This window comes from Pseudophryne corroboree, chromosome 2, assembly GCF_028390025.1.
Source record: "Pseudophryne corroboree isolate aPseCor3 chromosome 2, aPseCor3.hap2, whole genome shotgun sequence".
Taxonomy (NCBI): Eukaryota; Metazoa; Chordata; class Amphibia; order Anura; family Myobatrachidae; genus Pseudophryne; species Pseudophryne corroboree.
In genome coordinates, this window is record NC_086445.1 from 830,987,657 (window position 1) to 831,003,158 (window position 15,502).

The following is a 15,502-nucleotide window of genomic DNA, read 5'->3' on the forward strand; positions in this document are numbered from 1 at the left end:
AGCAAATTTACTTGGCGCAGTCGCAGTGCGAACATTGCTCATGCGCACTAAGCGGAAAATCGCTGCGATGCGAAGACATTTACCGAGCGAACAACTCGGAATGACCCCCAATGTTACGGCGGTAACGTACATAAACCGACAGGGTGGAACAAAAAGCAGAGCCGCAATGTCAGAGGTGTCAAGAATTCTCCTCTGGGTGGAAGAACACACCGTGGCGTTGTCGGCGATCTTCATTCCGGGAGTAGACAACTGGGAAGCAGACTTCCTCAGCAGACACGACCCGGAGGTGTTCCAGTGGCTGACACATCGGTAGGGGTATCCACAGATCGACATGATGGCCTCTCGACTCAACAGGAAGCTCAAGAGGTATTGCTACAGGTTGAGGGACCCACAAGCTGTAACTGTCAATGCCCTGACTACTCCGTGGGTCTACCAGCTGGTGTACTTGTTCCTCCCATTCCTCAGATCCGAAGAATTCTCAAAAGAATATAAAGGGAAAGAGTTCAAGCAATCCTCATTGCTCCGGACTGGCCGCGAAGGGCTTGGTATGCGGCTCTTCTCGAGATGCTAATAGAAGATCCATGGCCTCTGCCTCTTCGAGAGGATCTTAGCCCATTCGTTTATCAAGATTTACCATGGCTATGTTTGACGGCATGGAGGTTGAACGGCTGATTCTAGCCAGGAGAAGGTCATCCCGACTATGATCCAGGCCAGGAAGGGGGCAACGTCAAAGCATTACCATCGTATCTGGAAGAAATATGTCTCTTGGTGTGAGAGCAGACAATATTCCGCGGTGGAATTTCATCTGGGATGTTTCCTGCTTTTTCTGCAGTCGGGAGTTGATGTGGGCCTACACCTAGGCTCCATAAAAGTTCAGATTTCGGCCTTGTCTATTTTCTTTCAGAAACAATTGGCTTCTCTCCCTGAGGTCCAGACGTTCTTGAAAGATGTTCTTCATATTCAACCTCCCTTTGTGCCTCCCACGGCACCTTGAGATCACAATTTGCTCTGCAATTCCTCCAATCGGACTGGTTTGAACCATTACAGGAGGTAGACGTAAAGTAGCTTACATGGTAGACCGTCACGCTGTTGGCCTTGGCTTCAGCAAGGCGCGTGTCGGAGCTGGGAGCGTTGTCTCACAAGAGCCCCTACTTGATTTGCCATGAGGACAGAGCTGAACTCAGGACTCGTCAGCAATTCCTTCCTAGCCAATTGTGGTTCCGGTTATTATTGACACCTCTGCTACTTTCAAGTCTTTGGATGTTGTAAGGGCTTTGAAGGTATATGTAAAGCGAACTGCTCGTCACAGGAAATCGGACTCGCTGTTCGTTCTTTATGATGCCAATAAAATTGGGTGTCCTGCTTCAAAGCAGTCAATTGCACGCTGGATCAGGTTCAGTATCCAGCATGCTTATTCCACGGCAGGCTTGCCGATTCCGAAATCTGTACAGGCCCACTCTACTAGGTCAGTGGGTTCCTCTTGGGTAGCTGCCCGGGGTGTCTCAGCATTACAGCTCTGCGAGCAGCTACCTGGTCGGGTTCGAACACGTTTGCCAAGTTTTACAAGTTCGATACCTTGGCCTCAGTTTAGTCAATCTGTTCTGCAGGAACCTCAGCACTCTCCCACCTGGTTTGGGAGCTTAGGTACTTTCCCATGGTACTAAATGGATTCCCAGTATCCCCTAGGACGTGAGAGAAAATAGGATTTTAATTACCTACCAGTAAATCCTTTTCTCGTAGTCCATAGGTGATACTGGGCGCCCGCCCGGTGCTTCATTCTTCCTGCATGGTTACTTGTTTAAGTATTGTTGTTTGGTTCAGCTGTTGCTGTTCCAGTTTTCAAGTTTGGTTAGCATGGCTTTCCTCTTGTTCTGGTTGTGCTGGTACAAAATCTCACCACTTTCCTTCTCTATTTCCTTCTCTTAAAGTATGTCCATCTCCTCGGGCATAGTTTCCTAGATTGAGTCTGGTAGGAGGGGCATAGAGGGAGAAGCCAGCACACCTTGTCAAACTTCTACAGTGCCCATGGCTCCAAGTGGACCCGTCGGTACCCAGGGTCGGACTGGCCCACAGGGGAAACCACCGGTGGGCCCCACTGCCTGGGGGTCCCACCCCCTCCTCTAGGGATCAGGTTCCAGACTGAGCACTTGAGGTATACATAGGTTACCTTATACTGCACAGGACTATGGTGTATTCACTACAGTACATTACTGTTATTAATCTGGTACACTATCATGTATTCACTAGAAGTATTTACTGTATATATTTATCAAGGGGCCCAGACCATACACTAATGGTTTGCCAAGCCTCTACACACGGGCCCCTACCACTGCATTTCCCCGGTGGGCCCTACGGACTATGAGAAAAGGATTTACTGGTAGGTAATTAAAATCCTATTATTTCAAATGTGTAATCATGTAATTTGTTGTGGTTTTTTTTTCCCACTGTATAAATATATTCCACCATTTTAAACCTTGATTATAAGCTTTAATAATTTCAATTTAAATAGTGGCTAATTGAATGCTACAGCTTACAATGACCAAAGTGCCTCTTCATTTTACACCTTATAGCGATTCAACAGATGCTAACAATGATACAGTGTAATGAATGTATCCCTAAATACACTGCTCAGACACAAGTAAAGCATTACAAATCCTGAGTTCTGCAGCGTCCAGTTTCTAGGCAGATGCTATTTTACAGGCATCCAGATCTTGGCTGTAGACAGACACATAAATTCCCTGTTCTAGCATCTGCTTTTTAGATGGGTGGTATTCAGTATGCCGGCTGCTGGGATCCCGGCGCTCAGTATACCGGCGCTGGAATCCCAACACCCGGCATACCGACAACTATTCTCCCTCCTGGGGGTCCACGACCCCACTGGAGGGTGAATAACGTGCGCCACCTTGCCCGCAGCGTCGTGAGCGCAGCGAGCCCGCAAGGGGCTCATCTGGGCTCGCCCAGCTGTCGGTATGCCGGCGCCGGTATACCATACTACACCCCTTTAGACAAGTGCTGTAAGTGAGTTTAGTTCCACTCCAGGGTCCACTATATAAGAAAAATTGAACGTGTGATATTTCTGCACAATGAAAGTATTTTGCCAGGTGAATTGCTGATCCACAGGCAGAATTTGTCCATATTTATTTACTTCAGTATACGCACGTCCTTCAGCCACCTTCTTGTTACTCATGGCTACCTGTGCATATTACACTCTCTTACCTTTTTTTCAGGTGTTAAGTATACAGGATTCTCCATGACTTACTGTGGAGTAGAGTAACCTGACATATGATTGAATTGCAGTTTAATTTATGACACATGTATTGTGACAAAATGCTTCCTGCTACATTATTGAAAACATCCTTACATTATTAATGAATCTCTTTATTTTGTGGATAAATGTAGTGCCGTACTCATATTAATGTATGCTACCTTTTGTATTTGGTCAAAAGTAAACATACTAACAAAGCCTTGGAAACTCAGCGGTAAATGTATTAGGCAGCAACTTGCAGGGATTGGTGAGTTTCCGGTGAGTCTGCCAGATGTTTTCTGATTTGCCTAGCATCGCGTCTCATGCAACCATTCTAGGCTGGGATTTCCCTGACATGGTCACATCTGATGCAACCAAAGCAGAATAGCTAATCTTCCAGCAGCTGCCAGGCTCAGCGCACCGGGTTTTGTGCAGAAGTGGGTGATCCAAAAAGCATCGCCCACCCACAGCTGCAGGAAGATAGTGTTCTTGCAGATCAAGCTCAGTGGGGATCAGAAAACCTGCACTTTCTATAATCATACATCCCACTGGCAAACATTCCTGTGTGACTGGATCATACAGCCCACTTCTGCAATCTGGCTTGAATAATTTTCACTATGTGACACTTATTCTCATGTATCAAATTCCTATTTCCTTGTGGAGCAGTGGAGGCTCCAGAGGTGGGTCTGCAGCTCGGTCCAAAATTAAAATAGAGGAGCCTTACCAACTGCCAGTAAGCAGGCCAGCCATCAAGGGGGCACAGCTGTCGTGGGCCCGGCCTCTCTATCAGAGAGGAGCGGTCCTGGCTGCTCATGCCGCCGTCCGCCCGCCCGCAGCGCTATATTGAAAATGTCCCTCTCAAAATGGCCACCGCCTCCAGAGGAAACAGTTATTAAAGATACTAGATGAGGCTCTAGTATCTTTAATAACTGTCTCCTCTGAAGTGCCGGCCATTTTGGGAGGGACATTTTCAAACGTTTGAACTTGAAGCAGACAGGCACGAATAGTGTGCAGTAGCAGCGGCTGCCTGGAGGTGGGCGGATCCCATGGCAACAAGCAGAACCCCTGACAATGAGCCGGTACAGGTATATTATGATGACAAGGGCATTAATGTGTGGGCATAATATGTTATCAGGGACATTGCAGTGTGGGGCATAATATGGTGGCAGGGGCATAACTTTGGCGGCATAATATGATATCAGGGACATTACTGTGGGGACTTAATATGGTGCAAGGGCCATAATATGGTGTTGCTCCGTATGTGCATAGGAATTTTTTTATTAAATATATATTTTTATATCTATATACAGATGGAGCCACGCTAGGCGCACCTAGGACTCTGTGTCTCCATCTCCGACTGGGCGCGCGCCCGTGACAGAGACGTGCCCCATTCACTTGAATGGATAGCGTCTCCGTCCGTGCGCCCGGACAGAGACACTCTGAATGGGAGCGTCTCTGTGAACTCCCGGCGTGACTAGGCGGATGGATCGCCTTGTCACGCCAGGAGTGCCCGTTTGCGATGGAGCCAACTCAGATGAGCGCGGCTCCATCTGTTTATAAATGCGAAAGCCCTCACTCACTCACTCATCACTAATTCTCTTACTTCCCGATATGTTAAGAAGCTGAAAAATAACATATGTTTCTCTAACGTCCTAGAGGATGCTGGGACTCCGTAAGGACCATGGGGAATAGACGGGCTCCGCAGGAGGCATGGGCACTTTAAGAAAGACTTTGGACTCTGGGTGTGCACTGGCTCCTCCCTCTATGCCCCTCCTCCAGACTCCAGTTTTAGACTGTGCCCAGAGGAGAATGGGTGCACTGCATGGAGCTCTCCTGAGTTTCCTGCTTAGAAAGCATTTTTGTTAGGATTTTTTCTCTTTTTCAGGGAGCACTGCTGGCAACAGGCTCCCTGCATCGAGGGACTGAGGAGAGAGGAGCAGACCTACTTAAATGATAGGCTCTGCTTCCTCTGCTACTGGACACCATTAGCTCCAGAGGGAGTGAACACAGGTTCGTCCTGGGCGTTCACCCCAGAGCCGCGCCGCCGTTCTCCTCACAGAGCCAGAAGAAACGAAGACAGAAGACGTCTCAGGCGGCAGAAGCCTTCGGTGCTTCACTGAGGTAACGCACAGCACCGCAGCTGTGCGTCATTGCTCCCATACACCTCACACACTCCGGTCACTGTAAGGGTGCAGGGCGCAGGAGGGGCGCCCTGGGCAGCAATAAAACACCTCTCCTATGGAAAAAGTCTATATACATGTACAGGTGGGCACTGTACATGTATATAAAAGAGCCCCCGCCATTTTTTTGTAAGTTTGAGCGGGACAGAAGCCCGCCGCCGAGGGGGCGGGGCTTCTCCCTCAGCACTCACCAGCGCTATTTTCTCTCCACAGCACCGCTGAGAGGAAGCTCCCCAGACTCTCCCCTGCTTGACACACGGTGAAAGGGGGTTTTAAAGTAGAGGGGAGGCACGTTATTGGCGTTTATACATTAAGCAGCACTACTGGGTAAACAATCTGTGTTTTTCTCCAGGGTTATATAGCGCTGGGGTGTGTGCTGGCATACTCTCTCCCTGACACGAGGGTACACATGTATAAAGGGAAAAAGCCTGAGGTCACTTTTCCGTCCTCATTTGAACTAAGCGACTTGTACGAAAAGGCTTGGGAATCACCAGATAGGAGACTACAAGTTCCCAAAAGGATTCTTATGGCGTATCCCTTTCCACAAAAGGACAGGATACGATGGGAATCTTCGCCGAAGGTAGACAAGGCGCTGACACGCTTATCCAAGAAGGTGGCACTGCCCTCCCAGGATACTGCTTCCCTCAAGGATCCTGCTGATCGTAAGCAGGAGGTTACCATGAAGCACATTTACACACATTCCGGTACTATCGTTAGACCGGCTATTGCATCGGCCTGGGTGTGTAGTGCTGTCGCAGCATGGACAGATTCCTTATCTACGGAACTTGACACCCTAGATAAGGATACCATTCTAATGACCCTAGAGCATATCAAAGATGCTGCTTTATATATGAGGGATGCTCAAAGAGACATTTGTTTACTAAGCTCCAGAATAAATGCTATGTCTATTTCTGCTAGGCGACTCCTGTGGACCCGACAGTGGACGGGGGATGCCGACTCAAAGCGGCATATGGAGCCGTTGCTTTACAAGGGGGAGGAGTTGTTCGGAGAAGGCCTCTCGGACCTTGTCTCTACTGCTACGGCCGGTAAATCGAATTTCTTACCTTATGTCCCCCCGCAGCATACTAAAAAGGCACCTCATTATCAAATGCAGTCCTTTCGTTCCAATAAAAGCAAGAAGGTACGGGGATCGTCCTTCCTTGCCAGAGGATAAGGCAAGGGAAAAAGCTGCATGCAGCTAGTTCCCAGGAGCAGACGTCCTCCCCTACATCTGCAAAGTCCACCGCATGACGCTGGGGCTTCCCGGGGGGAGTCAGCTCAAGTGGGGGCACGTCTTTGATTTTCGAGGTCTGGGTTCACTCACAGGTGGATCCCTGGGCTATAGAGATTGTTTCTCAGGGATACAGGCTGGAATTTGAAGACGTGCCTCCTCGCCGGTTTTTCAAATCGGCTCTGCCAGCTTCCCCGTCAGAGAGGGAGTTAGTGTTGACTGCAATTCAAAAATTGTATCTTCAACAGGTGATAGTCAAAGTTCCTCTTCTCCAGCAAGGAAAGGGGTATTACTCAATCCTGTTTGTGGTCCCGAAACCGGACGGTTCGGTCAGGCCCATTTTGAATCTAAAATCCCTGAACTTGTACTTGAAAAAGTTCAAGTTCAAGATGGAATCGCTCAGAGCGGTCATCGCCAGCCTGGAGGGGGGGGATTGAATGGTGTCCCTGGACATAAAGGATACATACCTTCATGTTCCGATTTTCCCTCCTCACCAGGCGTTCCTGAGATTTGCAGTACAGGACTGTCATTACCAATTTCAGACGTTGCCGTTTGGGCTTTCCACAGCCCCGAGAATTTTCACCAAGGTAATGGCGGAAATGATGGTGCTCCTGCGCAAGCAGGGTGTCACAATTATCCCATACTTGGACGATCTCCTCATAAAGGCGAGATCTCGGGAGAAGTTGCTGGACAGCGTGTCGCTGTCGGTGAGGATGTTGCAGGGGCACGGCTGGATTCTCAATATACCGAAGTCCCAGCTAGTCCCTACAACGCGCCTGTCCTTTCTGGGTCTGATTCTAGACACAGACTAAGAAAAGGTTTTTCTTCCGATGGAAAAGGCTCTGGAGCTCATAGCCCTGGTCAGGAAACTATTAAAGCTAAAAAAGGTTTCAGTGCATCACTGCACGTGTGTCCTGGAGAAGATGGTGGCATCGTACGAGGCCATCCCCTTTGGAAGGTTCCATGCGAGGATCTTTCAATGGAATCTACTGGACAAATGGTCCGGGTCCCATTTACAAGTGCATCAGAAGATCACCCTGTCTCCCAGAGCCAGGGTATCTCTCTTGTGGTGGCTGCACAGTGCTCACCTCCTAGAAGGCCGCAGGTTCGGAATTCAGGACTGGATCCTGGTGACCACGGACGCAAGCCTCCGAGGTTGGGGAGCAGTCACACTGGGAAGAAATTTCCAAGGTCTCTGGTCGAATCTAGAGACTTGTCTCCACATCAACGTCCTGGAGTTGAGGGCCATATGCAACGCCCTACGCCAGGCGGAGGCATTGCTTCGGGACAAACCGGTTCTGATTCAGTCAGACAATGTCAGAGCAGTGGCTCATGTAAACCGCCAAGGCGGCACAAGGAGCAGAGCGGCCATGGCAGAAGTGACCAGGATTCTTCGCTGGGCGGAAGGCCATGTAAGCGCCATATCAGCTGTATTCATCCCGGGGGTGGACAACTGGGAAGCGGACTTCCTCAGCAGGCACGACCTACATCCGGGAGAGTGGGGACTTCATCAAGAAGTCTTCGCACAGATCGTGGGTCGGTGGGGACTGCCTCAGATAGACATGATGGCGTCCCGTCTCAACAAAAAGCTAAAGCGGTATTGCGCCAGGCCAAGAGACCCTCAGGCGGTAGCGGTGGACGCTCTAGTGACACCTTGGGTGTTCAGATCGGTCTATGTGTTCCCTCCTCTACCTCTCATACCCAAGGTGTTGAGAATAATAAGACTAAGAAGAGTAAGAACAATCCTCATTGTTCCAGATTGGCCACGAAGGACTTGGTATCCGGATCTGCAAAAGTTGCTCACAGAAGATCCGTGGCCTCTTCCTCTAAGACAGGACCTGCTGCAGCAGGGGCCCTGTCTGTTCCAAGACTTACCGCGGCTGCGTTTGACGGCATGGCGGTTGAACGCCGGATACTAGCGAAAAAAGGTATTCCGGAGGAGGTCATTCCTACCCTGATCAAGGCTAGGAAGGACGTGACATTGAAACATTATCACCGTATATGGCGAAAATATGTTTCTTGGTGTGAGGCCAGGACTGCTCCTACGGAGGAGTTCCATTTGGGTCGTCTGCTTCACTTCCTGCAAACAGGAGTGACTTTGGGCCTAAAATTAGGGTCCATAAAGGTCCAAATTTCGGCCTTATCCATTTTCTTTCAAAAGGAATTGGCTTCTCTTCCTAAAGTACAGACATTCGTGAAGGGGGTGCTGCCTATTCAGCCTCCTTTTGTACCTCCGGTGGCGCCGTGGGATCTTAATGTGGTATTAAGTTTCCTCAAGTCACCTTGGTTTGAACCACTCACAACAGTGGAGTTGAAATATCTCACTTGGAAAGTGGTCATGTTGTTGGCCTTGGCTTCTGCGAGGCGTGTTTCGGAATTAGCGGCTTTGTCACATAAAAGCCCCTATCTGGTTTTCCATGTGGATAGGGCAGAATTGAGGACTCGTCCTCAATTTCTGCCTAAAGTGGTCTCTTCTTTTCATATGAATCAACCTATTGTCGTGCCTGTGGCTACACGGGACTTGGAGGATTCCGAGTCCCTTGATGTGGTCAGGGCTTTGAAGATTTATGTGGCCAGAACAGCGAGGGTTAGGAAAACTGAAGCACTGTTTGTTCTGTATGCAGCCAACAAAGTTGGCGCGCCTGCTTCAAAGCAGACTATTGCTCGCTGGATCTGTAACACGATTCAGCAGGCGCATTCTACGGCAGGATTGCCATTGCCTAAATCGGTTAAGGCCCATTCCACTAGGAAGGTGGGCTCGTCTTGGGCGGCTGCCCGAGGGGTCTCGGCATTACAGTAGTACCGAGCAGCTACTTGGTCGGGGTCAAACACCTTTGCAAAGTTCTATAAATTTGATACCCTGGCTGAGGAGGACCTCCTGTTTGCTCAATCGGTGCTGCAGAGTCATCCGCACTCTCCCGCCCGTTTGGGAGCTTTGGTATAATCCCCATGGTCCTTACGGAGTCCCAGCATCCTCTAGGACGTTAGAGAAAATAGGATTTTACACTTACCGGTAAATCTTTTTCTCGTAGTCCGTAGAGGATGCTGGGACGCCCGTCCCAAGTGCGAACTTCTTCTGCAAGACTTGTATATAGTTATTGCTTACATAAGGGTTATGTTATGTTATAGTTTCATCGGTTTAGACCGAGACTATGTTGTTTGTTCATACTATTAACTGGGTAGTTATCACAAGTTATACGGTGTGATTGGTGTGGCTGGTATGAATCTTGCCCTGGGATTCCCAAAAATCCTTTCCTCGTACTGTCCATCTCCTCTGGGCACAGTTTCTCTAACTGGGGTCTGGAGGAGGGGCATAGAGGGAGGAGCCAGTGCACACCCAGAGTCCAAAGTCTTTCTTAAAGTGCCCATGCCTCCTGCGGAGCCCGTCTATTCCCCATGGTCCTTACGGAGTCCCAGCATCCTCTACGGACTACGAGAAATAGATTTACCGGTAAGTGTAAAATCCTATTATTCTTCAGGTGGGAAATAGGAAAACTACGTAAAATTTTAATAAACCTCCCCTAAGGGAGGTTTTTACCTCTTCACCACCCCATCGTTCCGCCTGCCTGCCTGCCTGCCCACCTTCCCAACCGTGCTCTACCACCAATCACTCTACTCCCCTCTTTTAGATTTTTTCTCCCCTCTTTTAGGTCTATCCTGTCTCCCTCACTGTGGGAACTGTTAGGGCGTGTGCCCAGGCTTCCACTGCGCATGCATTTGGACTGGTCCACAGGGGTATAGGGGAAGAACCCCGGTGCCGCACCCCCCCCCCCCTCCTCCCCCACCTCTGCTCTAGCGATCAGGCTCCAGACTGTGCACTCGAATTATACGTTATACATATGTTACCTTATACTGCACAAGACTATGGTATATTTTCTACAGCTCATTTCTGTTATTAATCTACTACATTATCATGATTCAGTCACTAGCAGTAATTACCATATATGTTTATCAAGCGGCCCAGACAATGCTCTCTCTAATGGTTAGCCAAGCCTCTGTAGCAGCTGGCCACACCCCATCTGGAGACTGGCCACACCCCTAAGCATGGACCACTACCACTGCATTTCCCACAGTGGGCCCTATATGCCGCAGTCCAACACTGATTATATAAGATGTTAATAAATAAAAAAAAGAAGGTCAATTTGTACTGTTGTACGAGCTTTGAAATATTCAGGGTTGGATGTCTGTAGTTTTCATAATGTAGATTTTACTTTAGTCACTCTCCGTTTTCAAGTCAAATGCAGGTGTTATACTTTAATCACCGTTATGATAGTTGTCATGTAATGTGTAACAGCAAACATTTCTATCTCCTGCTATGATCTGTGCGTGTTTCATTGAAATATATTAATGTTTACTATGCATATCTAATGTGATTTCATACATTTTCAATACACTCATTTTCCTTAGTCTTCCCGTCTTTTAGATGTACTACATTAAGGAGGAAGGAAATGAATTGTATAATACAAATGTAATTTTTCTTTGGGTCAAATGATGTAGCAATAATCTTGTTTGACATTGCAGGACATTTTTACTGTGACTGGAAAGGTCGTTAAACAAACAGTAACATTGACAAGTCCCAAAACATTTATTATGTTCTATATGCAGCACTGAAATCTTTTCATAGAAAAAAAAAAAATACAGAATTACCTGCTGTATTATGTATAATGTTATATAGGGCATATAAAATGCTGTGGATCCATGAGTATGCATTCATCTAAATGGATGGATATGGCATTATTGGTATCCTTAGTCACTACAAATGCCCTAAATGCAAAGTTCATGGATGCTTTTATCTCTGCTCATGTCCACCATATTCTTTGGTATTGAACGGGGTGTAGTTAGGTGACCGGCGGGCAGGAGACCGCCGGTCACAATACCGACCCCTACATCCCGCCCGCTCCGAAACCCGACAGTCGGCATGCCGACTAGCAGGGACTATTCCCACTCGTGGGTGTCCACAATACCCATAGATTGGGACTAGAACCTGTGGCGAGCGAACGGGCAAAACGAGGGCGGGTCAGCGACGTTTTCGGGGCAGCTGCGTGACGTCACACTCTGTGGCTCCGATCAAGAAAATGGCTTCGGCTGCAGGGGGTCATCCACAGTTGCTGCGACCGCAATTAAATTGCTGTTGCAGCTGCTAAGCAGGTCATTCAGCATGCTAGGTGGCCTTGCCCTGCGATAGAAAGAATTGCAGGTTCTACTTTTTAGCAGAATCTGCAATCCTTACTGAATAACCTCCTATTTATTCATTTATATATGTAAGTCTGACATTTGTTACTGTTGTCAGGGGTTGTCTACTGTTTTAGGAATCGTAACCAGCACTTTTCATTGTCTAACATTTTGTTTTGTTATAAAGAATTAATTGTATGTTCTCAACATAAATACTTATTGATACCATTTGTAACCCGCAGGCACAGTCAACGTCAACATGATATATTAAGACTCATGAACCACTGAGGTAAGATATCTGGGGTTTTATTTTACCTCTTCATTTCCCTGTGTTACAGATTCATGTGCCTCAATATATTAATATAGTGTCTAAAAAAATGTGTGTGTGTGTGTGTGTGTGTGTGTGTGTGTGTGTGTGTGGCGTATACTCATATTTTGATCTATTGCTGAGCTATTCCATAAGTGATTATGAAATAACGGTGATGGTCTTCTAACCAGGGGCTTCCTTAGAGATTAAACTTTTTTGACTGGACATCTCCTTTAAAATGAAAAGTAATCCTCATATTGGAGGAACTTTGTATACTGCACGATGGTCTGGTCCAGCATAATGCACTAAGGTCATAAACACTGTGAGGGCAGTAAAGGTGGAGAGCCGGGACTATCCAAAGAGAAATGGCATTGACTGCGACCTTGATAGCTTGAAATGTCTGGACATACATAGTTTTGGTTCTGGATCCCCACTCATGTTTTGGATCTGGATTGGTTTTGCCAAAACCACCCTTTCGGGGTTTTGGCTTTGGATCTGGATGATTTTTTTTTAAAATAGGGCAAGTTGAGTTCGGATGGATATGGTAAAGTACTAAGCACGACTGTGCAGTGATTTTTTATTTTTTTATTGAACCCCTGCCCTAGTGGAGTCTTACCACTCTACAGTTGAAACTAATTTTATACTATAGGTAGGACTGTTGGAGGAAGCAATGCTTACCTCTGTGCCCACAGCATGCCTCAGCCTGGCCAGCCAGACATCTTCCTGGCTGTAAGCCACCATGAGACTCCATACTGGGCCTTATTCAGTAGCTGCCTCACAGGAGCTTGTAGCCCATCTAGTGCTGCAGTGCAATGGAAAGCTGATGCAATGCAAGATCACTGAAACTCTGTTCTTCTAACACTGCAAGGTCTTGCGATAAACCCACACAGCCCTTAGGAAAAGAAGATCCCTGTACAATAAATGTGCATCTTCTAAATAAATAATCCCAAAATGTGGAACATCAATAATCAAAATTAAGGTTGACTAATTGGAGCCACTCATTTGAGTGAGTACCTAACATGAAATAATTGAGAAGAATCTCTCTCTAATGCTCTGGCAAAAAATCTCACTTTTACCTCTCCAGCAGTTGGCCACAAATGTGATCTCTCTCCATTTTATTTAAAAACACTTCGGCAATTTCCATTTCCACCTTTGCGGCTAGTTTTCACAAATCTGTGATGTTGAAGCTTGTTTCATATCTGCTCTAGGCTTTTATTTAAACCTAGGATCAAGTATAGCAGTACCTCTGGAAATGTACGGCAGTACCCCTGGACTTATACAGCATGGGAAGCACATCTGTAGAATTACACAGCAGATAGGCAACAGCACCCCAGGACTTAAACGGCAATGGGGCAACACCCCTCGACTGATAGGGCAGAGGGGCAGCACCCCATATAGGGCAGCACCCCTGGAATGATGTGGCAAAGAAAATACCTGCAAGATTGAATTGTCCTTGGGCCCACACACCCTTATGTTGTATAAACAGGACATGCACATTTTAACAAACCAATCATTTCAGCAACAGGGTATGACTGTGGCTGAAATGATTGGTTTATTTGTGCCCACACAGAAAAAAGAAGCAATTAATTTCTCATTGCATACACTGGCTTTACAGAGGCAAGATGTCATCCTCATTCTCAGATCCCCCCCTCAGTGTTTACATCCTCATCCTCACAGAGAAATACTATTCAAACAAACAAACAAACCAACCACATAATTTAGGTGTCAGTGGACTGCTTACGCTATTACCCAAAGTTTCTGAACTTGACAATGATTTATGATGAATGCGCTGCAGGTGACGTGTAAGGGAGGATGTTCCTTGGTGGTTAACGTCCTTACCCCTACTTATTATGAATTGACAAAGGCAACACACGGCTTGACACCTGTTTGTCTGGATTTGTGGAAAAGTAATTCCACACCGAAGGGGTGGCTTTTTGGTATTTTGCCCAGGCATGACAATAGGCATTTTTATCCCATGGGCAACAACTGTCTCCACTGGTGCCTCATTCAAACAAACCACATCACCACCAGAATCCTCATCTTCATCTTCAACTTCCTTTGCAGCGCCATCTAAAGCCATATTCTCCTCATCCTAGTGTACTTCTACAGTGACATCCTCAATCTCAATATCAGCCACTGGACTGGCGGTGCTCCTCCCAGCACTTCCAGGGGGCGTGCAAATGGTGGTAGGAACCTCCTCTTGTCATACAGTGTTGTGAAAGTCAGAACTAGACATCGCAACCGCGGACAGTGCCAGCATCCCTGTATTTTCACAACACCCCTGTAATTTTACAGCATACAAGACAAGGCCAGTGTACATTTATTTTCACTGCACCCCTGTATTTTTACAGCATACAGGAGCACTGTACTTTTATTTTAATAACAGAACCCATTAATTTTGACAGGGCCAGTGTACATCGATTTTCACTGCACCCTAGAATTATTACAGCATACAAGACAGGGCCAGTGTACATTGATTTTCACTGCACCCTAGAATTATTACAGCATACAGGGCCAGTGTAATTTTATTTTAACAGCAGCACCCCTATATTTTACAGCATACATGAGAAGTTTGCTTTTATTTTTTAACAAAAGCACCCTTGAATTTTTACAGCATACATGGCCAATGTAATGTTATTTTTAACAGCAGCACCCTTATATTTGACAGCATACAGGAAGAAGTGTGCTTTTAATTTTTAACAACTGCACTCCTGATTTTTTACAGCATACACGGCCAGTGTAATGTTATTTTAACAGCAGCACCCTTATATTTGACAGCTTACAAGAGCAGTGTGCTTTTAATTTTTAACAACTGCACCCCTAAATTTTTACAGCATACAGGGCCAGTGTAATTTTATTTTAACAGCAGTACCCCTATATTTTACAGCATACAGGAGGACAGCTACACCCATGTACAGCTGCAGCCCCCATACAGCACATGAAACACCAGGACAGCACCCCTAACACAGCACAGGTACACCACAGTGACTGCAGCAGCACCCCTATAGTGCACACACTAACCCCACCCGACGCCACCACCCACAGAGAGACAGAGGTCTGTCTCCCTCACTCTCCAAGTCCGGAGTGAAAATGGCGGCGACGCGCAGCTGTTTGTATGGAATCCAAAACCCGCGGGAAGATGACGTTTTGCCTTGTTCTGGTTTCCGAGTCTGGCGGAAAGTACAGAGCCGGACTTGGATTTGGATTTGTCGTGCAGGATAAAGGTAAAACTCCTTGCATGAGTGGAGGGGTAGTAACAGGCAACCTTGTATATTGACACTAATTGGGGTACCTTTATCCTGCACGACATACCCTCACATGGCATGTTATTAATCAGCAATATTGACATCAAGCACTGATATCATCAA

The 15,502-nt window shown here is 47.0% G+C and overlaps 1 protein-coding gene across 10 annotated transcripts in view; it reads left to right on the top strand.

The window, feature by feature from the left end:
• CDKL5 (cyclin dependent kinase like 5) overlaps window positions 1-15,502 on the top strand; it is an 850,075-nt gene that overhangs the window by 141,577 nt on the left and 692,996 nt on the right. For all 10 annotated transcript variants that reach the window (XM_063955716.1, XM_063955713.1, XM_063955718.1 and 7 more), the window contains exon 2: window positions 12,070-12,116. The gene's annotated coding sequence lies outside the window, so the exon portion shown is untranslated. The remainder of the gene's footprint in view (window positions 1-12,069; window positions 12,117-15,502) is intronic.